Below are 22787 nucleotides of genomic sequence, written 5' to 3'. Positions count from 1 at the left end.
GGCCACTGACGTTTAAAAGGTCACAGATCTCAAAGGAGACACACCTTGAGTATACAAAACATTAAGAAAACCTGCTCTTTCCATGACAGACTATCCAGGTGAAAGCTATGATCCCTTATTGATGACACGTAGAATGGTTACGAAAATCTCACGTAGAATCTAAGTGGAACACAATTGCAACACAATTCATGTCGTGTTGTAAACACGTGAACATGCAACATCAGATCCATGTCACATTTGTCATATTTTAGATGTTGACATTTTCGCATATTCTCACTGTTTAATCAACATCCGTTTTTCATCCAATATTCAAAATACACTGAGCATACAGAACATTATGAACACCTGCTCTTTCCATGACACAGACTGACCAGGTGAATCCAGGTGAAAGCTAGAATCCTTTATTGTTGAATCCACTTCAATCCGTGTCGATGAAGGGGAGGAGGCAGGTTTCAACGTATACATAGTTTTGATGATTACGTTGAAATTAGATTGATGTAACAACCTGTTAGTCAGGTTTAGCCATTGTATTTAAGTTAAAGTTTTACCCTAATTTCAATGTTTGTAACAGTGGTTGAAATTATATGATATCTGGTTGATGACCTTTTGCAAATCCAAATGTGTTTTCAAACGTAGATTCAACATCGCAATACATTGACAAATGTACATGATGTTGAATCAACGTTGAGTGAACACGTTTGTGCCCAGTGGGGTGGCTCTCGTAACCTGACTCTCTCCAAAATTAAATGTTATAGTTTGAGAGAGAGCGTGTCTGGAAAAAGAAAATCAATGAATGAGTCTTAAATATTGATAGTAGATGTCTTCATGGACTGACCATAATTCATCTGTTATGGTTATGTGAGTAGACTATGAAATATAGCCCACTGGTATTACAGTACACAAACACTGGTATTACAGTACACAAACACTGGTATTACAGTACACAAACACTGGTATTACAGTACACAAACACTGGTATTACAGTACACAAACACTGGTATTACAGTACACAAACACTGGTATTATAGTACACAAACACTGGTATTACAGTACACAAACACTGGTATTACAGTACACAAACAGCACGTGTAGAATATCTTCTCCACCCTTTCTCTTCATAAGTGTTTAATTGGGTTTCAGAAAAGAAACACCTGCTTTCAATAACTGCATTATTTTTCATTTTCTCATTGAATTCCATCTCTAATTTGATGAGTGTTTCATTTTATTTCACTAAACTACAGCACGCACAACAGAAAATGAAATCCTCTGCAGAAAAACACTAACATTTTAGGAGCAGTAGCTATTGGCCATATAGACATTGGTAACCTGTGTCTCTTCACCAAGGAATATAACTATGTATGCTTGTTATAAATATTGAATTACTAGCTAGAACACAAGCATTGTAAAGCCAATGCACATGGTTGTTCAGCCATAGTTGAAGCTGCACTAGGCTGGTATGTCATTGTTCACCAGCACATAACAGTCTCTGAGCCACAGAGCCAGAGTGCTGCAGGCCAGACATACTGCCTCTCTGCCCTGCTGGCATCATTGTGAGGGTGTGTGGGCAATCTGCTGGGCCTCTTGGTGGATTACACATAGAAAGTAGGACATTGTTGCCATCAAGATAGAAAACCACCAAATGGCCTCCAGAATGAACAGAGTATAGGCGTCACACCTCATTCTGTTGATATGGCCAGAATACATCCTCCCTGATGGAGGGACCCATATAAACAATATCTATCAATGTCCATTGAAAGTAATGGATGGATTATCTGATCAATTCACCACCTATGCTCAAGACTTCATTTCCCATGAGCACATGCAAATCAACCCATGCACTTGTAAAGGTGAAAACATCACTCATTGACACTGTGTCCTGCAGTTTAAGCGGTTGTGGTTTTGACGCACCCCGGGTGTTTCATAGTTTGTGATAGGAGTGGTGGAAGGGAGGGAATGCAATAGCTTCACCTCGCAGCGGTATATGTCTTCTTTTCTTTACGAGGGGAGAGCAGTTCACCTCACTGTCAGAGGAGAGGGGTAGAGGGGTAGAGGGGTAGAGGGGTAGAGGGGTAGAGGGGGACGGATGGAGGGAGTGGGTATAGAAAAGATACAATTTCACAGCTGAGCACGCCCACCCGGTTCGACAGTGTTTGGAAGAGAGGATTTCACATCTGAGATAATAACCAACCACATCAAAGCTGGGATCAGATTCTCACACACAGAGAAGCTGATTCTCTTCATTAGGAAGTGGACTATGCCCCTCAGCTGGGGTTTAAAACAACACCAGGTCTAACACAGCAATAAAATATCTTACATTTACTTTCTCCTTATTCATCTCTTATCCTTTTATCCTCCTACTTATGGAATTACATTGGGGTGAAGCCTCAAAAGCTCTGACGAAGGCCTTGAGGCCGATACATTTTACCATGCACCTGCAACAGATGGCTCAGATGTGTGAGTGCCTTTTGAATTTTGGTGAAGGCTGAATTGAAATCCTCATGCTCCGTTTGTGGGTCACTCTGTTGTTGCTAGTGTTAGAGATTTTGGAAGAGCGCTATAATCTAGTAGGACAAGGTGTTTTAAATCCTAATATCCTAATCCTAATAATAATCCTAACTACTTTAGCACTAATGTAATATGTAATGTTAGTACCCCTTATCAGCAATGTCATTATTCAAATGTATGTACCTGTGAATCCAACGCTTGGCCGTGCTCCATACAGTGCAGATAGCTCCAAAGGTAGAGACGGGTCTGGATCTAACCCCACCAGCCAGATGGATGCAGGCTGCCAATGGGACAGTTTGTGCCGACCTGGGGCTGGAAGCCCTCACATCACCTCCATGTAGGACTCCAGCTCCATCTGTAACATGGAAATGCGTTCATGAGCCTAACCATATTTACTTTTTAGTCTTCTCCTTGGAGCCATTTTCCCCTCTTCAATCCTCAAAACATTATGCTAATGCTATTTCAGCTCATTAAGTATAAGTCAGTTGAGGAGAGCTATTCAAAACACCGAGCAGCATCTTCACTGAGGAAATAGGAAATCAATCTGCCATTATGATTTTCTAAAGCCCCACTGGCTGATGATAATCAAAAACCATAATAGCTTTTTAAAATCACTGCGTTAATGACGAGACCTTAATGTAATGCATTGTAATCATGCTACTAATATGGAGCTCTCCAGCATTGGGAGCCATCTGTCTGTTGGGTAAGGATGGGGAAACTAATGGGAAACGCTCCAAACGACGTGTTAATTTCAGAGACTGTTTTGGACGCTGTCCATGGGGAACATAATCAATGTGAATGCCACCACCAACAATGTGGATGATCTGGGACCCAAATTGACCCATCAATCTCTTAATTTAGTCAGTGTTTATCCAGCTTTGCTTCTCTCTCTGTCATTTAATTGTTCAAAGGATTATTTCTCCAGGTGATGGCAAAGACTGGAGAAGGGGCTAAAGGACGATAGAATAACACCTTACTTGAAGGGGGTATACATAAGGTACTCATAACAACCGTCATAATACATGTAGCTATTCAAAATCATTCAAAAGGTACAAAAAGTCCTTATCATAAATAAATGCGCAACCCCTTTCCATGAATTTGGGTTACCAAGTTGATTGTAAATGCCTTCGGTTACCTCTGGTAACATCAATTATACACAGTTTTTAAAATACCCTCTTTGGTCCTCTACACAAAAACACAAGCAGAGAAAGAAGAGCTCCCTAGGTATTTTACATGATTCTTTTTTATGTTCCGCCATCAAACTTTCTCTTTATTCTCCCAACTTTTCCATAGTCACTGGGGTGAAAATATGGGGCATTAAAGTTGTTATTCCTAAACTTCAATCAGGGCCCTTCTTCCTTTTGCCTTCTCTTATGACTAATGCATTTCCAGTACAAAAGCATATGTTACCGTTTCTTTTCAAAGTTTCTCCACAGCAACTCTAGAATCTGCCACTCTGTTTTTGGTTGCTAGAGGGGGAAGACGGTGGCAATGTTTAAAAAGTCCCCTCATCATTCTATGGCTTCAGGGGGATCCTCACCTCCACATAATACAAATACAACTGTACACCGACATCACATTCCCCCCAATCCAATTATCTATACATTATTTGACCAGTAACATTCAAAAGTTTGTGCAGTGCAAAAGTTTCAGAGAAAAAAATACTTATTTGGGAGATAAAGGCAACTAATTTGATTTGATTTACACTGTGTTCTCTCTGAGTTTTAAACCCTTAAAAAATAATGCTTTCATTTGTTTGAAGCTTAGAGCACCACATGGAAAAGAGCATGTGAACTAGTAGGACCTAGCCGTCTGCCTGTTATGGCACTTCTCACATTTCTTCCCAGCCAATTTAAATCTCAGGCCTTTACCTGCTGAAACAGTGGAGCACTGGATCTTTTTTAGGCTGAATGCTAATTGGCAAGCCTGAATACACCCCCTCACAACGCCGAAGGAGTGTTGAAAGGAGAGGCAGGAGGGAGACGAGGATGGGGGGATATAAGTGAACAAGTGCAACATGTTTCATCTCTCCACAGATTTCTTCATCTGTTGTAATTAATTGCGTCTTTAAAATAACAAAATGTAAATACGCTGCTGACACGCTGCCAATTACTTCCCGATCCGTTCATTTCCAACACTCGTCTCTCTCCTCAGAGGGTTTCAATTAAAAGTTTTGGAGGATGATATAAAAGCTCTTTGATGGTGTCCCTTTGTTCCTGGCAACACATCGTGAAAAATACATTCAAACCTTTCAAAGTACTTATGCTGCATGTAATCAATTCCCTCAGCTTGTAGCAGTCAAGGTTAAAAAGACTGGTGGGGGGAGAGAAGATCTGTGGAGAGTGACAGTCTCAGCCTGTCTAGTCTTGTTCTCTGATCAAGCAGAACCGTGCTTTCTGATACATGTTAGCCTTGAGAGAATCTGAGTGGAGAAGAGAAGTCCACCATAACTGCCCTATCCAGTATCCACACCCTTCAGAGAGATGCATTCCATCATGCTCAGCATTAACCCTGGTATCGCCATAGGAGTTTACAGCCACGTCTCAGGGTTAGCTCAGTAGTACCAGTGATATGATAAAAGAAGGATATTCCCCACAGCAGCGAGCGTCGCCCATGTTCCTAGGTGACAGACTGTGACAATCCAATGTGGGCACACACCTCTACTGGTCTCAGGGAGATGATGAGGAACAATGGTGTACCAAACCTACTGGAAACACACAGATTTGGCTGTTGCCAAACCAAATGGCCCACCTGCCACACCAGACTTAGGCTCTGCCTCGACTGTCTAAATACTTGCCATTCTGCACATACAGACATACAGCGGCAGCTAGCACAATGAATCTCTGTAACTCACAATGGAGATGCTACTCTGAGCTACAATATGACCTGCCTGACATTTGCCTGAGTTTAATTGAAAAGACCCTTGACATTGAGGTGACTGCTATAATTGCATGCTACTGTCTGGTTTACCAGCTCATGTCACCATGCCAGTCTTCCAACTGCAGGGACGTCAGGATTAAGCCAAGCCTCATAATTGGTCAAATTGGCGTCATGTCAATGTCACCACTCTGTCACCCCTTTAAAACTAAAAATTCTAGACTGGTCAAATATTTCCACAGTGCAGAAGGCATTTTGACTGGTCAATAAAAGCAAGAAATGCTTTGAAATTAATGCAAGATATTACATTTTTAGTACCAAATAAGAAATGTAAAATATCCTAAACATGTCAGATGGTTGGCCTTGTAGTTGATTCAGCAGTATACAGTACATGTACTGTGCCACCAAGTAGGCGTTGAATCCCATTGTACAGCTTTCTTCTGCAAGCTGTGAGAGCTGTTTGGTGAAAGGATGCTTTGGTGACCACACTGACTCTTAGAACAAGCGGAAGTGCTATTTCTGCTGGCTCTTAAGGGCCTCGCTTATGTTGCCATCAAGTAAATTGAAACAAATAACCTCCCTGTGGGAAGAGTACATTGTAGATGCTTGAGGTACTGTGTACCTGAATTAGTGTATCAAGCAAACCACTGAAAATACCTCCCCAGTGAACACTGCAAGAGCATTATAAAACCTGGATGTTCCAGTACCTGGGTTTCTAACTTGTGAAAGCTGGTGCATGGTGAAAAAGTCTACATTAGACCAACAACTACAGATACTGTTTACTTTACTGTAATACACGGCCATGCTATGCTGTAAACTGAATATTGCATGCCAAAGTATTCACTTTTCCATTATTGCCATAAAAGGTGATAAAAAAGCTAATCAACATCAGTTTCCACAATGTTGCTTGGAACAACATATGGTTCCATTTTCCCTCAGCCAGAACCTGAATAAAGCTTCAATTTCACTAACCTGCCTAGAGACATGTCATGCAGTGAGACTGTTTCTTTATATTCACTCGGAAATAAATGACATCTAAACTAAGTCTTTATGACAGGAGACATTATGCTAATTGTTGCGAAACTGCTGTAAATAGCCGTGGTAAGAGGAGTAGTGCCAGCGAGTGCAATGACAGCATGATTTAGACTACAGCTTGTTTTTAATATAGCAAACAGGAACCACAAATCATGATCTTAAACTGCGAGCCTCTAAATTACAACCTGCTTGTTTTAAAGCCTTGTGGGGGCTTTTGTCAACATGCCCATGCCTGAAGCGGGCTTGTTTCGGATATATACAGTCCACATTTGAAGTTCCCAAACAGCAAAAACATTCAATGTGATCCAGGGATATGGTGCAAGATAAAGGTAAACTAACAGTGAAATGCTTACTTACTGTGTACAACGCAGAGAGAAAAATTATAGAAAAATAATGAAATACACAAATTCAATAAATGCACTATCCAACACCACAAAACAAAACATTGGAAATGCCTGTTGTGGAACATCATATCTTGGCATCGACCGTGCCGTGCCGCTGTGCCCAAGATCAACTGATTGTTACATGGCCAGGATGGATGGTCTAAGGAATTCTCAGTGATGTTGTTAGGAAAGATCACTATCTATCTCTATTCACACTGATCACACTTATATAGTCAATGTATCGTGTGAAAAGTTGGCATCAGTTGGACATATGATAAGATCTACATGGAAAATGCAACAACAGATGTCAATAGTACAAATCAAAGCCTGAATGTGATTATGTGTGTATTTGGATGTCATTAAGAGGCTGTTTCCTGGTTAACCTGCTGATTGCTGTGGAGAACAGAGAAGAGGAGGCAGCACATTCCTGCAGTAATAGATCATACAGCTTGAATTTCCTTGACATGCAGTGTTATTGAAGACTCCCTTCCCACTCACTCCTTGCACACTGTGGCCGGGCACTCATTTACCACACATATAACTGACTAATTCAATGTCTAACTGCACCAAATGAGCAAATAATTACTAACCCACAAACTGTACGACACTGACAGATCTAATTGCGAGGTAGCTAATGACTCAGCACGTAGATGTTTTTTGTTTTCTCTCTTCCCGCTTTCTTTACATTGCAGTGAAAATGGATGTTTGTGGGGTGGAAAGAAAAGTATGAGAGATGTGTGGTTTGAGTGAAAGGCGTTAAAACAACGACATGGTTGTTCCATGGCATTTCAGAAAGCCATGACACCCACCATCTAAGATTGTTCTGAAATCGTTTTTGTAGTGAGAAACATTCCTGCAACATTATTTTGTTGAAAATAGGCAGTAGTTCTGAAAGTAGCTCTCGCAAGATAAAAAGTGGTCTCAAAAAATTGCGTACTACATCACATACAGTGGGGCAAAAAAGTATTTAGTCAGCCACCAATTGTGCAAGTTCTCCCACTTAAAAAGATGAGAGAGGCCTGTAATTTTCATCATAGGTACACTTAAACTATGACAGACAAAATGAGAAGAAAAATCCAGAAAATCACATTGTAGGATTTTTTATTTATTTATTTGCAAATTATGGTGGAAAATAAGTATTTGGTCAATAACAAAAGTTTATCTCAATACATTGTTATATACCCTTTGTTGGCAATGACAGAGGTCAAACGTTTTCTGTAAGTCTTCACAAGGTTTTCACACACTGTTGCTGATATTTTGGCCCATTCCTCCATGCAGATCTCCTCTGGAGCAGTGACGTTTTGGGGCTGTTGCTGGGCAACACGGACTTTCAACTCCCTCCAAAGATTTTCTATGGGGTTGAGATCTGGAGACTGGCTAGGCCACTCCAGGACCTTGAAATGCTTCTTACGAAGCCACTCCTTTGTTGCCCGGACGGTGTGTTTGGGATCATTGTCATGCTGAAAGACCCAGCCACGTTTCATCTTCAATGCCCTTGCTGATGGAAGGAGGTTTTCACTCAAAATCTCACGATACATGGACCCATTCATTCTTTCCTTTACACGGATCAGTCGTCCTGGTCCCTTTGCAGAAAAACAGCCCCAAGGCATGATGTTTCCACCCCCATGCTTCACAGTAGGTATGGTGTTCTTTGGATGCAACTCAGCATTCTTTGTCCTCCAAACAAGACGAGTTTAGTTTTTACCAAAAAGTTATATTTTGGTTTCATCTGACCATATGACATTCTCCCAATCTTCTTCTGGATCATCCAAATGCTCTCTAGCAAACTTCAGACGGGCCTGGACATTGTTAGTTTTTTTGCATTGTTTGTAACTTGTTTTTTTACTTATCTTGTACATAATGTTGCTGCTACTGTCTCTTGTGACCGAAAATAACTTCTGGACATCAGAACAGCGATTACTCACCTCGGACTGGAAGAAGCTTTTTCCTTTAACAAGTCCAACGAGAATAATATACTGCTTTCCCGGGGAACAGGCTGCCTTCTGTGAATCCATAGGTGAGAAGGGTAAACTCCCACAGCCATCCGTTCTATTGGCTAACGTGCAATCATTGTAAAATAAAATTGATGACCTACATTTAAGAATATCCTACCAACGGGACATTAAACTGTAATATCTTATGTTTCACTGAGTCGTGGCTGAACGACGACACGGATAACTACCAAGAGAGTTCTCATCTATATTACTCGTAGCCGTCTATTTATCACCACAGACCGATGCTGGCACTAAGACCGCACTCAACCAACTCTATAAGGCCTTAAGCAAAGAAGAAAATGCTCATCCAGAAGTGGCGCTCCTATTGGCCGGGGACTTTAATGCAGGCAAACTTAAATCAGTTTTACCACATTTTTACCAGCATGTCACATGTGCAACCAGAGAAAGAAAAACTCCAGACCACCTTCACTCCACACACAGAGATGCATACAAAGCTCTCCCCCGCCCTTCATTTGGGAAAACTGACCATAATTCTATCCTTCTGATTCCTGCTTACAAGCTAAAACTAAAGCAGGAAGTACCAGTGACTCGCTCAAAACAGAAGTGATCAGATGACGCGGATGCTACGCTATAGGACTGTTTTGCAAGCACAGACTGGAAAATGTTCCCGGATTCATCCAATGGCATTGAGGAGTATACCGCCTCAGTCATTGGCTTCATTAATGAGTCCATCGAAGACATGGAACCCACAGTGACCATACGTACATATCCCAACCAGAAGCCATGGGTTACAAGCAACATTCGCATTGAGCTAAAGGTTAGAGCTGCCACTTTCAAGGAGCGGGAGACTAATCCGGACGGTTACAAGAAATCCTTCTATGCCCTCAGAAGAACCATCAAACAAGCAAAGCATCAATACAAGATTAAGATTGAATCCTACTACAGCGGCCGAGACGCTCGTCGGATGTGGTAGGGCTTGAAAACTATTTTGGACTACAAAGGGAAACCCAGCCGTGAGCTGCCCAGTAACGCCAGCCTACCAGTTGAGCTAAATGCCTTTTATGCTCACTTTGAGGCAAGCAACATTGAAGCATGCACAAGACCACCTGCTGTTCTGGATGACTGTGTGATAACGCTCTCGGTAGCCAATGTGCGCATTCACAAACCTGCGGGGCCAGACGGATCCCGGGACGTGTACTCAAAGTGTGCACAGACCAACTGGCAAGCGTCTTCACTGACATTTTCAACCTCTCCCTGACCGAGTCTGTAATACCTACAAGTTTCAAGCAGACCACCATAGTCCCTGTGCCCAAGGAAGTGAAGGTAACCTGCATAAATGATTACCGCCCCGTAGCACTCACATTGGTAGCCTTAAAGTGCTTTGAAAGGCTGGTCATGGCTCACATCAACAGCATCCACGCGGATACCCTAGACCCACTCCAACTCGCATACTGCCCGAACAGATCCACAGAGGACGCAATCTCAATCGCACTCCACACTGCCCTTTCCCACCTGGATGAAGAGAACACCTACTGTATGTGAGAATGCTGTTCATTGACTACAGCTCAGCGTTCAACACCAAAGTGCTCACGAAGCTCATCGCTAAGTTAAGGACCCTGGGACTAAACACCTCCCTCTGCAACTGGATCATGGAATTCCTGACGGGCCGCCCCACAACAGTGGTAGGCCTGATCACCGACAACAATGAGACAGCCTATGGGGTCAGAGAACTGGCAGTGTGGTGCCAGGACAGCAACCTCTCCCTCAATGTGAGCAAGACAAAGGGGCTGATCATGGACTACAGGAAAAGGTTGGGACGAACAGGTCCCCATTAACATTGATGGGCCTGTAGTGGAGCGGGTCGAAAGTTTCAAGTTCCTTGGTGTCCACATCACCAACGAACTATCATGGTCCAAACACACCAAGACAGTCATGAAGAGGGCACAACAAAACCTACCGGAGCGCCAAGTCTAGGACCAAAAGGCTCCTTAACAGCTTATACCCCCAAGCCATAAGACTGCTGAACAATTCATCAAATGGCCACAGGACTATTTACATTGATCCCCCCCCCCCTTTTGTTTTGTACACTGCTGCTACTCGCTGTTTATCATCTATGCATAGTCACTTCAATCCTACCTTCATGTACAAATTACCTGGACTAACCTGTACCCCTGCACATTGACTCGGTGCCGGTACCCCCTGTATATAGCCTCGTTATTGTTACTTTTTATTATTTTTTACTTCAGTTTATTTGGTAAATATTTTCTTAACTTATCTTGAACTGCACTGTTGGTTAAGGGCTTGTACTGTAAGGTCTACACTTTTCAAGAAAATAATGTTGCAGGAATGCCAATTTTATCTGTTGCTAACAACAGAATCGATTTCAGAACAATCTGAATGGTAGGTGCTGATATCCTCTTTTACTTATTGAAGAGAAACAAACCAGCAGCCCTCTGTGAAAACAAAACCACTCTGTGATTTCACCTCCGCTTTGCCTGAGGCGTCTGTTACAGCAACAATAAGCAGGTACAGCGCCTTACAACAGCATCCACTAGACTAGGCATCTACAGCACACAAGGGAGTAAAGATTCACTCAAATTTCAGATCCAAATTAAGATGGAGCGAAATAATCCCTCCACCGAATGCTTTACTTGTCCTATTCGCCCTACAATAACATATGCCGGTATCTCAGACTTTGCTATAAAAGGATGTACTGTATATTTATTATGAGACACCAGTAAGTGAATCTATGATCTGTATAATTTATTTTATGAGAGGGTTGACCCCAGGGCAAACTACTAACATGACCCCTCACTAAAACTAAAGTTTTAAAAAGAGATGTCAACCTCACAGCCTCTTAGGGATAAACCATCTGAGCTGACATATTCTAGGGGTCAGTACAGTAGTTTGTAAAAGCCAGACTGCAGAGTAATTGATATCTTTGTCTACAGCATTCACAGCTTGGGACATTTTGTTCTGAAAGAACATTGTTGTATTCCACTCATTAGCATCTAGAGGTATATCATGCTCTGAAGTCTGAGGCAGCTGTTTGAGAATCTCTCTGACTCCAGATCAGTTTATATACTGCTGGCGTCCCAAATGGCACTGTATTCCCTGGTCATAAATAGTGTACTATACCGAACAAAAAATATAGACGCAACAAACAACATTTTCAAAGATTTGACTGAATTACAGTTAATAGAAGGAAATCAGTCAATTGAAATAAATTCATTGGACTCTAATCTATGGATTTTACATGACAGGGCAGGGGCGCAGCTTTGGGTGAGCCTGGGAGGACATATACCCACCTAATTGGGAGTCAGGTCCACCCAATCAAAATGAGTTTTTCCCCACAAAAGGGCTTAATTACAGAAATAAATACTCCTCAGCCCCTTAAATTTCAGCTCATTGAAAATGGGATCAATACTTTACATGTTGTGTTATATTTTTGTTCAGTATATGTAGGGTGCCATTTGGGACAGATCCTCTGCCTCTCTGAGGGGCTATGGTGGATGAAAATCAGTGTTGGGGAGTAGTAAACAACACGTAAACTTAACATGTGTAAATATTTGTATGAACATAACAAGATTCAACAACTGAGACATAAACTCAACACATTCCACAGACATGTGACTAAAAGAAATTGAATAATGTGTCCCTGAAAAAAAGGGGGATGTCAAAATCAAAAGTAACAGTCAATGCAGCTGGTGGCCACACCAGATACTAAGTACTGCAGTGCATCTCCTCCTCATGGACTGCACCAAATTTGCCAGTTCTTGCTGTGAGATGTTACCCCACTCTTCCACCAAGGCACCAGCAAGTTCCCGGACATTTCTGAGGGAAAAGGCCCCTCGCCCTCACCCTCCGATCCAACAGGTCCCAGACATGCTCAATGGGATTGAGATCTGGGCTCATGGCAGAACACTGACATTCTTGTCTTGCAGGAAATCACGCACAGAATGAGCAGTATGGCTGGTGGCATTGTCATGCTGGAGGGTCATGGCAGGACGAGCCTGCAGGAAGGGTACCACATGAGGGAGGAGGAAGTCTTCCCTGTAACACACAGCGTTGGGATTGCCTGCAATGACAACAAGCTTAGTCCGATGATGCTGTGCCACACGCCCCAGACCATGACGGACCCTCCACCTCCAAATTGATCCTGCTCCAGAGTACAGGCCTCAGTGTAACGCTCATTCCTTCGACGATAAATGCGAATCTGACCATCACCCCTGGTGAGACAAAACCGCGACTCGTCAGTAAAGAGCACTTTTTGCCAATCCTGTTTGGTCCAGCGACGGTGGGTTTGTGCCCACCGTCGCTGGACAAGCCCTCATTCCAGCCTCTGTCAGCAGTCAGCTGTCCGTCCTGTCTCCCTGAGGTGCCATCTTAGGCGTCTCACAGTGGGGACATTGCAATTTATAGCCCTGGTCACATCTGCAGTCCTCATGCCTCTTTGCAGCATGCCTACGGCATGTTAACGCAGATGAGCAGGGACTCTGGGCATCTTTCTTTTTGTGTTTTTCTGAGTCAGTAGAAAGGACTCTTTAGTGTCCTAAGTTTTCATAAATGTGACCTTAATTGCTGTTAGTGTCTTAACGACCGTTCCACAGGTGCATGTTCATTAATTGTTTATGGTTCATTGAACAAGCATGGGAAACAGTGTTTAAACCCTTTACAATGAAGATATGTAAAGGTATTTGGATTTTTACGAATTATCTTTGAAAGACAGGGTCCTGAAAAAGGGATGTTTCTTTTTTTTGCTGAGTTTAGTTCAACTAGTAATTTAATTACATTTTGCAGTAGCTTGGTGGTAGTTTAACTAAAATTCAAATCTTGATAGTGTTTTCAGTAGTTCATTACTCTTTGCCATGTAGTGGTGTAATTACAGTGGGTAAGAAAGTCACCACTTTCAAATTGTTCACTTTTTGTTGCCTTACAGCCTGAAATGAAAACACATCAAATTGGACTTTTCCCAGCTTTATTTACAGACAGTAACCCACAATATCAGAGTGGTTTTTTCTCTCTAAAACTCTAAAAATGAATTACAATTAAAACAGTAAAATACCCTATTTGGATAAGTGAACACCCCTCTGAGTCAATACTTGGTGAAACCACCCTTTGCTTGAATTACAGCCGTGAGTCTCTTTAAATTTGTTTCTACTAACTTGGCATACCTAGACTGTGCAATATTTGCCCCATTCTTCCTTGCAGAATTGTTCAAGCTCAGGCAAACTCCATGGTGACCGCTCATTCCCCAGATTCTCGATGGGATTTAGGTTTGGGCTCTGACTTGGCCACTCTAGGACATTCACCTTCTTGTCCTTCAGCCACTGTATGGTTGCTTTGGCTGTGTGCTTTGGGTCATTGTCATGTTGAAACGTGAACCATCTTCCCATTTTCAACTTCTTGCCAGAGGGCAGCAGGTTCTCAAGAATCTGTCAGTATTTTGCACTGTCCATTTCCCCTTCTATCCTGACAAGTGCTCCAGTCCCTGCTGAGGAGAAACACCCCCACAACAGGATGCTGCCACTGCCATGCTTTACTGTAGGCATGAAGTTCTTTGGGTGGAAAGATAACTGGGTTTTTGCTAGACATATGAAGTAAAATGTTGGTCTCATCTGACCACAGCACCTTTTGCCACTTGGCCTCGGAATCTACAATGTGTTTTTTGGCGAAGCTCAAATGAGACTTGATGTGGCTTTTTCTGGGGAAGTGGTTTTTTATTGCCACCCTCCCATTGAGGCCAGATTTGTGGAGCGCTTGTGATATTGTGGTCATAAGCACACATTGACCAGTCTTTGCCATAAAAGCCTGGAGCTCCTTCAAAGTGGCCATTGGCTTCTTGTAAGCCTCTCTGATCAGTCTCCTCCTTACCCGGTCATCCAGTTTGGAGGGACAGTCTGATCTATGCAGGGTCTGGGTGGTGCAATACGCCTTCCACTTCGTAATAATGGTCTTAACTGTGCTCCGAGGGACAAAGCCTTTGAAATCGTTTTATATATATCCATCCTCTGACTTGTGCCTTTCCACAACTTTATCTCGTAGATCTTTTGAAGGTACCTTTCCGCCCATAGTGGATTATTTGCTTTGAATTGCACTACTAAGCAGTGGAGTCTTCTGTGAACTGCTTTTATTCTGAACTAATCAAAGTCACGACAATTGATCGCAGGCGGAAGCCAGAATTGTGGGATACTATGTGTAAATAAAGCTGGAAAAAGTCTAGTTTTGTGTTTATATTTCAGGCTGTAGAAGCAACATTTTGAAAGGGGACTTTCTATACCCACTGTAACTGCACACTACTTTCTTGAGGTAAAAATATAAAATATGGGTGAAGTATGCAATACCTTTCTTACTTATTTTCCTACTATGCATAACACATGCCTAATTCTCCCTTGAAACATAGTTTTTGTGTTTAATAGGTCAAATGACACATTCTGTTAACATCTGACTCCACAGTGTAATTTGTTGTCAATGACATTTCAGCTTTAGATATGCATTTTTGTTTTACAAAGCAGTTTGGATGTAGTGCACTACCTTTTTAAAGTAACTTTAAGTAAACTATATTTTTCTTAATTAAGTTATACCCTTAACTTTTTCCAGTGTGAAGTATTTGGTAGCTATATTATCAAAGTAGCTTCTCCAACACTGATGAGGAGTCCTGCCTGGGATCCCCTGTCTATCGCATGGCAAGACTGCCCTCTGGTGAATCCCTGAAACAGTAGGCAAGTCAGAATTTTCTGAAGGTGATGCATCTGACAGCTACCAACATAAAGTAGTAGTCGTAGAAAACCGCTTGCCCAGAGTTCCCACTTTCGTTTTTTAGGGGAAACCGATTTGGGTATAAAATACTGTATCCCTGAAACCCGTATGTTAGCATTTTCTGACAACTTCACATAAACTACAGTTACTGACTGGTAGACTGGAATAATACATTTAGATCAGTAAAAAAAATCTATTCACATGAAGTTGCAGTGGATCTTTTAACAATAGACAATTCTAAGTATTATTTTTTAGCAGCTCAAGTTTTATTATTCAAATGTGCCACGCAAAGCTTAATCAAGAAGCAGCAGCACTCATTCATTGCTTAAGATGAAGCTGTTAAACCCTACAGGAGATGGAGAAGCACAGAGTGTCTGCCATTCATTCACAGTCAAGGCAATCACTTTAAATCTAGTAAGTGTCTATAGAAGGGATCTCGAGTCTCTCTTTAAACACTCACCACTAAGACTGTAGAAGCCCTTTAGCAGCAGCACAAGAACCATTACAGAAGCCCTGGACAACTGTGGTTGCATCTTGACACAGCGCTCCATAAATAAGGGATGTACAGAGCCCGTCTTCTCATAAGCATGTACAGTGTGTTACTGTCGAGTAGTGACTTGCTTTAGTTTGACTGTTTAGTAAGCGCTAGCAGACATGCTCCCTTTCAGAGAGCTCAAAGTTCAGTGACCTGATCCCTGGCTGTTTGGCAGATAATTCAGGTTAAACAGGTATGTCACTAACTGAGCTCGTTCACTTCACCCCCATTATGCAGATCTGATCCAGCAACACCGGTGAGGAAGGGGGGTTCTTATAAGATCATAGCTCCGGATGTGACAGGCATCCCCCCGCTCTGTAAACCACTTAACCGTTGAGACCTGGGAGCAGGTGGGAGTCCACAGAAGGAAACGACAGACAGCCAGAGAGAGGGAGAAGAGACTCCAGGTTAGAGTTGTCGTAATTGATGCTAATATACACCCAGCATCCAACCACCGGCACTCTGACAGCAGCTACATCAAAGACAGCCCTAACGAAGACAGTTCAAAGACACACCAAAGGTTGCACCCTCTCTCTCCAGGAAACAATCAGCAGTAGACAAGCAGTTTAACGTTAAAAAAACACTCTTGAAATTAACAAATATCGCAGACTAGGTTTTCTAACAGCTCTGTAAAGAACCTGTCAATCATGAGGTGTAATAATAAACTCGGGAAAAAAAAGAAATGTCCCTTTTTCAGGACCCTTTCTTTCAAAGATAAGTCGTAAAAATCCAAATAACTTCACAGATCTTCATTGTAAAGGGTTAAAACAGTTTCCCATGCTTGTTCAATGAACCATAAACTATTAATGAACATGCACCTGTGGAACGGTCGTTAAGACACTAACAGCTCACAGACGGTAGGCAATTAAGGTCAGAGTTATGACAACTTAGGAAACTAAAGAGGCCTTTATACTGACTCAGAAAAACACCAAAAGATGCCCAGAGGCCCTGCTCATCTGCGTTAATGTGCCTTAGGCATGCTGCAAGGAGCCATGAGGACTGCAGATGTGGCCAGGTCAATAAATTGCACTGTCCGTACTGTGAGACGCCTAAGACAGCGCTACAGGGAGACAGGATGGACAGCTGATCGTCCTCACAGTGGCAGACCACGTGTAACAACACCTGCACAGGATCGGTACATCCGAACATCACACCTGCCGGACAGGTACAGGATGGCAACAACAACTGCCCGAGTTACACCAGGAACGCACAATCACATCAGTGATCAGACTGTCCGTAATAGGCTGAGAGAGGCTGGACTGAGGCCTTGTAGGTCTGTTGTAAGGCAGGTCCGCTGGACCAGACAGGACTGGCAAAAAATGCTCTTCACTGACAATTCACGTTTTTTTCTCACCAGGGGTGATAGACGGATTCGCGTTTATCGTCGAAGGTAATGAGCGTTACACCGAGGCCTGTACTCTGGAGCGGGATCGATTTGGAGGTGGAGGGTCCGTCATGGTCTGGGACAATGTGTCACAGCATCATCGGACTGAGCTTGTTGTCCTTGCAGGCAATCTCAATGCTGTGCGTTACAGGGAAGACTTCCTCCTCCCTCATGTGGTACCCTTCCTGCAGGCTCATCCTGGCATGACCCTCCAGCATGACAATGTCACCAGCCATACCGCTCGTTCTGTGCGTGATTTCCTGCAAGACAGGAATGTCAGTGTTCTGCCATGGCCAGCAAAGAGTCTGGATCTCAATCCCATTGAGCACATCTGGGACCTGTTGGATCAGAGGGTGAGGACTAGGACCATTCCCCCCAGAAATGTCCGGGAACTTGCAGGTGCCTTGGTGGAAGAGTGGGGTAACATCTCACAGCAAGAACTGGCAAATCTGGTGCAGTCCATGAGGAGGAGATGCACTGCAGTACTTAATGTAGCTGGTGGCCACACAAGATACTGACTGTTACTTTTGATTTTGACCCCCCTTTGTTCAGGGACACATTATTCAATTTCTGTAAGTCACATGTCTGTGGAACCTGTTCAGTTTATGTCTCAGTTGTTGAATCTTGTTATGTTCACAGATATTTACACATGTTATGTTTGCTGAAAATAAACACCGTTCACAGTGAAATAATGTTTTTTTTTGCTGAATTTACTAGGTAAGTGGTAGGTGTGTCTAAACAAACACTTTTCCTTGCTGATTATAATGGAGACGGATGCCTTTACTGATCTAGCAGGCAGCAAATGCTGTATTCCCAGCTCTGTGCTGTGAGCTGTAGTATGGCCTCAAAGGGAAGATAAACCTGGGGCCTGTTGTGCCAAATAATGTCCTGGCCAAAAGTGTCCCCCTCTGCATCACAATTGGATTCGATAAACTATTAGTGTCTGTTGCTATATCAACGGTGTGATGGCCTAATGTTTAGAATTTTGGATTTCATTACAGCCTAAACAACATTCTTTTCATCATTGCTATGCAAACAAGGCTGATTTCCGCAACAATTTCGCTGTTTTAACAAGCTTTGTTTAGCTAACAAAATGAAAATATTACTTCAAACTACTTCTGGGTACCTTGTTAACATTACAACTAGAAATCCATGTCTTAAACACTGCAATCTGCTTGACACATTAAAGTTACTTACCTTACAGATCACGAAGTCAACTTATTTCCACTCCATTCATATGCAAATCCGTTTGATTCAAACACAGGCTTGTCTGGCTGTCATGTTTTCATTTTAACATGCCCTTCCCTACACTGCAATAATAGAATTTCAGTGGTCCTCTTATGATAAAAGCAATTATCATAGCTCATTAGTACACCCTTGTGGTTGATATTATATTTATCTATTGTAGGTCCTAGGACACAATGAATCATGTGGAACAAATAAATGCCATCAAAGGATACAACTGACAATAATGAACACCCTGTGAAACAACATGTATTAAAACCAACCTGGCAACATTTAAGATTGTAATACATAAACGTTGATATTTTTTGGTACAGATGTGTCATTATTCTCAAATGTTTTTGTACACTCACATTGCAAAGTCCAGGCACTGCGGCTCTTTATCTGAGTGTTTGCAGTGCTCGTGTATTTAGTTAACCTGTGTATCTCACATATTATGTGGGTGTTTGGCAGAACCCCTAGGTCCTGGAGAACAGGAGCAGAGATAAAAGGGAACAGGGTAGAAGAAGTAAACAAGCAAACACACAGGTTACACTTTACAATGAGAAAATGTGATGGAATATTCATTGTTGTATGCAAGGACCTACAATAAATACATATACAGTGGGGAGAACAAGTATTTGATACACTGCCGATTTTGCAGGTTTTCCTACTTACAAAGCATGCCAAGGTCTGTAATTTTTATCATAGGTACACTTCAACTGTGAGAGACGGAATCTAAAACAAAAATCCAGAAAATCACATTGTATGATTTTTAAGTAATTAATTTGCATTTTATTGCATGACATAAGTATTTGGTCACCTACCAACCAGTAAGAATTCCAGCTCTCATAGACCTGTTCGTTTTTCTTTAAGAAAGTCTCCTGTTCTCCATTCATTACCTGTATTAACTGCACCTGTTTGAACTCGTTACCTGTATAAAAGACACCTGTCCAAATACTCAATCAAACAGACTCCAACCTCTCCACAATGGCCAAGACCAGACAGCTGTGTAAGGACATCAGGGATGAATGTGTGATTTTTCTGGATTTCTTTTTTAGATTCCGTCTCTCACAGTTGAAGTGTACCTATGATTAAAAATTACAGACCTCTACATGCTTTGTAAGTAGGAAACACTGCCGATTTTGCAGGTTATCAAATACTTGTTCTCCCCACTGTATATGTATGTGTATGTATGTATATGTGTGTGTATATATATATATATATATTCAACCACAAGCATGCAGTGTTATTAGTGCAGTGTTATAAATGGGAGATATGTACTTTTCAACACTTTTAGAAGGTATAGCCTACCTCAAGCTGGTCCGCCTCCCAACTCATAAAATCAGACTGATCCGAACTCGCTGGTTCTGGTGGACGGGATACCTCCTGGGGGCTTGGACAGTCGATGGTCCTACAGTCATTTGGAGAGGTAAATTGAAGAGGACTACCATTTCTTGCATTCTCAAATGTCAACCAAATAATTTGTACCTAGTCAATAACCTCTGCATCCTTCTCAGTCCGTGCCTGAAGGTGGTCCTCGAAGGCGTTCTGATCTGGTTCGACAACTTCCACCACATCAGCTGGGGTTTCAGTGATCTGAAAGTACGTTATACAAAAATACCAATAGACAAACAACACTAAGTCAATCACACATTTGAAAGACTACAGTAAATGCAATAATTGTATATACAATTGCATTGTTCACCTCAGTCAACAGCTGCGGCTCCCATCCGTACTCGGTAGAGGCCTGGATGCTGTTGTTGTGTGCAAAGAGAATTACCTTCTTGGTACCAATCAATGGACTTGCTCATGGCAGTTTGAGGGTCTGGTTGGTCCAATCACCAAACCTGGAGAAGGGTGTAGGACAATGTACGACATTGAAATATGTCTGATTATGTACCATAGATAAACAAAATCAAATTGAATTTAAAAAAAACATTGACAGAATATAACTTCTAACATCTGTACCTTGTTCCAGTGTTCATGAACTCGGTCACACAAGATAACCGTGGGTGTTGAAGATGTCCATCATCGCCTGGAGGTGGCCTCGCCAGTCTCGTCCTTGAGAGGAATCATACAAAACGAAAATCTATTATTGGTTCCAAGCACCCTAACATTTAAAGTGGTCCAATGAGGTCCATCCCTAACATTTAAAGTGGTCCATCCCTAACATTTAAAGTGGTCCAATGAGGTCCACCCCTAACATTTAAAGTGGTCCAATGAGGTCCACCCCTAACATTTAAAGTGGTCCAATGAGGTCCATCCCTAACATTTAAAGTGGTCCAATGAGGTCCATCCCTAACATTTAAAGTGGTCCAATGAGGTCCACCCCTAACATTTAAAGTGGTCCAATGAGGTCCACCCCTAACATTTAAAGTGGTCCAATGAGGTCCACCCGTAACATTTAAAGTGGTCCAATGAGGTCCACCCCTAACATTTAAAGTGGTCCAATGAGGTCCACCCGTAACATTTAAAGTGGTCCAATGAGGTCCACCTAACATTTAAAGTGGTCCAATGAGGTCCACCCCTAACATTTAAAGTGGTCCAATGAGGTCCACCCTAACATTTAAAGTGGTCCAATGAGGTCCACCCTAACATTTAAAGTGGTCCAATGAGGTCCACCCCTAACATTTAAAGTGGTCCAATGAGGTCCACCCCTAACATTTAAAGTGGTCCAATGAGGTCCACCCTAACATTTAAAGTGGTCCAATGAGGTCCACCCCTAACATTTAAAGTGGTCCAATGAGGTCCACCCCTAACATTTAAAGTGGTCCAATGAGGTCCACCCCTAACATTTAAAGTGGTCCAATGAGGTCCACCCCTAACATTTAAAGTGGTCCAATGAGGTCCACCCCTAACATTTAAAGTGGTCCAATGAGGTCCACCCCTAACATTTAAAGTGGTCCAATGAGGTCCACCCCTAACATTTAAAGTGGTCCAATGAGGTCCACCCCTAACATTTAAAGTGGTCCAATGAGGTCCACCCCTAACATTTAAAGTGGTCCAATGAGGTCCACCCCTGACATTTAAAGTGGTCCAATGAGGTCCATCCCTAACATTTAAAGTGGTCCAATGAGGTCCACCCCTAACATTTAAAGTGGTCCAATGAGGTCCACCGCTAACATTTAAAATGGTCCAATGAGGTCCATCCCTAACATTTAAAGTGTTAGAGAGAAGATTACTTTATTCTTACCCGTATCTATGTCATACAGTATGCAGGTTTTCATATTTGTAAGGATACTGACTGACACACACACACACACACTATAATATTGAACTCTGCTTTGGTCAAATAAAGCAACCATTACAAAACAACATATCAGGGCAAAACTTGAATTGGGACACTTACCGATCATGTGCCACGGGGAAACTACTTTGATGGACTTAATTCCGGCGCCACAGTCACCCTCTCAAACCTCTGGCAGGCTAGACAGGGTACTGACCTTTAAGCAAAAAGTGACAAATTGAAACATTGTGTGCTCTCTGATATATTAATTGAAATCATAATAATTTCAGATAAATTAGGTTAAGACCTGGTTCACCAGGTGAGAGAAATTAACTACCAGACTGTGATTCTAATGTCCCAGTGAAGCATGTGTCCATTGAAATACCATTGACTGTACAGTTGGCAAAATATAAGAAAAATAAGCAACAGTCAAATGTAAAAAAAAAAGTAAAAAAAAAAGGTAAAGTTCGAATAAAACTGCAGTATTGGGATATCCGAGAAGCTAAACCTCTCCGCTGTTTCGGTCCTACAGCTTGTAAGCCAGAAAATGTGATATAACCAGGCTTTTGCTGTCCATTAAATGGACATTACAGGTGTACCTATAAAAATAACCAAATATTTTTCAACTTACCTGCATTTGGAGATACTTTCTTGGTTCTCGATTCAGGGGAAACCGTTTTTATAAATGTCAGTGTCCAGGTGCTTCTACACTGAACCAAAATATGAGCTGAAATAAAAGATCCCAAACATTTTCCATATGCAGAAAAAGCTTATTGAAGGGACAATAAAAGGCCACTAAAATGTGAAGTTGTCAGACAACACAATGTCAGACTTGAGGCAGTGAGCAATTTGCATGCAAGAATGTCCACCAGAATTGTTGCCAGAGAATTTAATGTTAATTTGG

General features: G+C 42.1%; 3 long non-coding RNA genes across 3 annotated transcripts; 1 reads left to right on the top strand and 2 right to left on the bottom strand.

The window, feature by feature from the left end:
- Positions 1-379: 379 nt before the first annotated feature.
- On the bottom strand, positions 380-18739 carry LOC127906534 (uncharacterized). The gene is made up of 3 exons (XR_008061792.1): positions 18631-18739; positions 2689-2860; positions 380-2021 (listed from the first exon to the last, which is right to left on the bottom strand). It is a non-coding gene; the product is annotated as an uncharacterized LOC127906534 (long non-coding RNA).
- Positions 18740-19040: 301 nt separating this feature from the next.
- LOC127906533 (uncharacterized) lies at positions 19041-22084 on the bottom strand. The gene is made up of 6 exons (XR_008061791.1): positions 22007-22084; positions 20626-20718; positions 20363-20504; positions 20146-20253; positions 19969-20068; positions 19041-19140 (listed from the first exon to the last, which is right to left on the bottom strand). It is a non-coding gene; the product is annotated as an uncharacterized LOC127906533 (long non-coding RNA).
- On the top strand, positions 19541-21653 carry LOC118391682 (uncharacterized). The gene is made up of 6 exons (XR_004827194.2): positions 19541-19666; positions 19955-20086; positions 20175-20259; positions 20368-20526; positions 20636-21046; positions 21372-21653. It is a non-coding gene; the product is annotated as an uncharacterized LOC118391682 (long non-coding RNA).
- Positions 22085-22787: the final 703 nt, after the last annotated feature.

The sequence above is a fragment of the Oncorhynchus keta genome, chromosome 12 (genome assembly GCF_023373465.1).
Source record: "Oncorhynchus keta strain PuntledgeMale-10-30-2019 chromosome 12, Oket_V2, whole genome shotgun sequence".
Lineage (NCBI taxonomy): Eukaryota > Metazoa > Chordata > Actinopteri > Salmoniformes > Salmonidae > Oncorhynchus > Oncorhynchus keta.
This window is presented reverse-complemented; position numbering and strand designations above follow the sequence as displayed.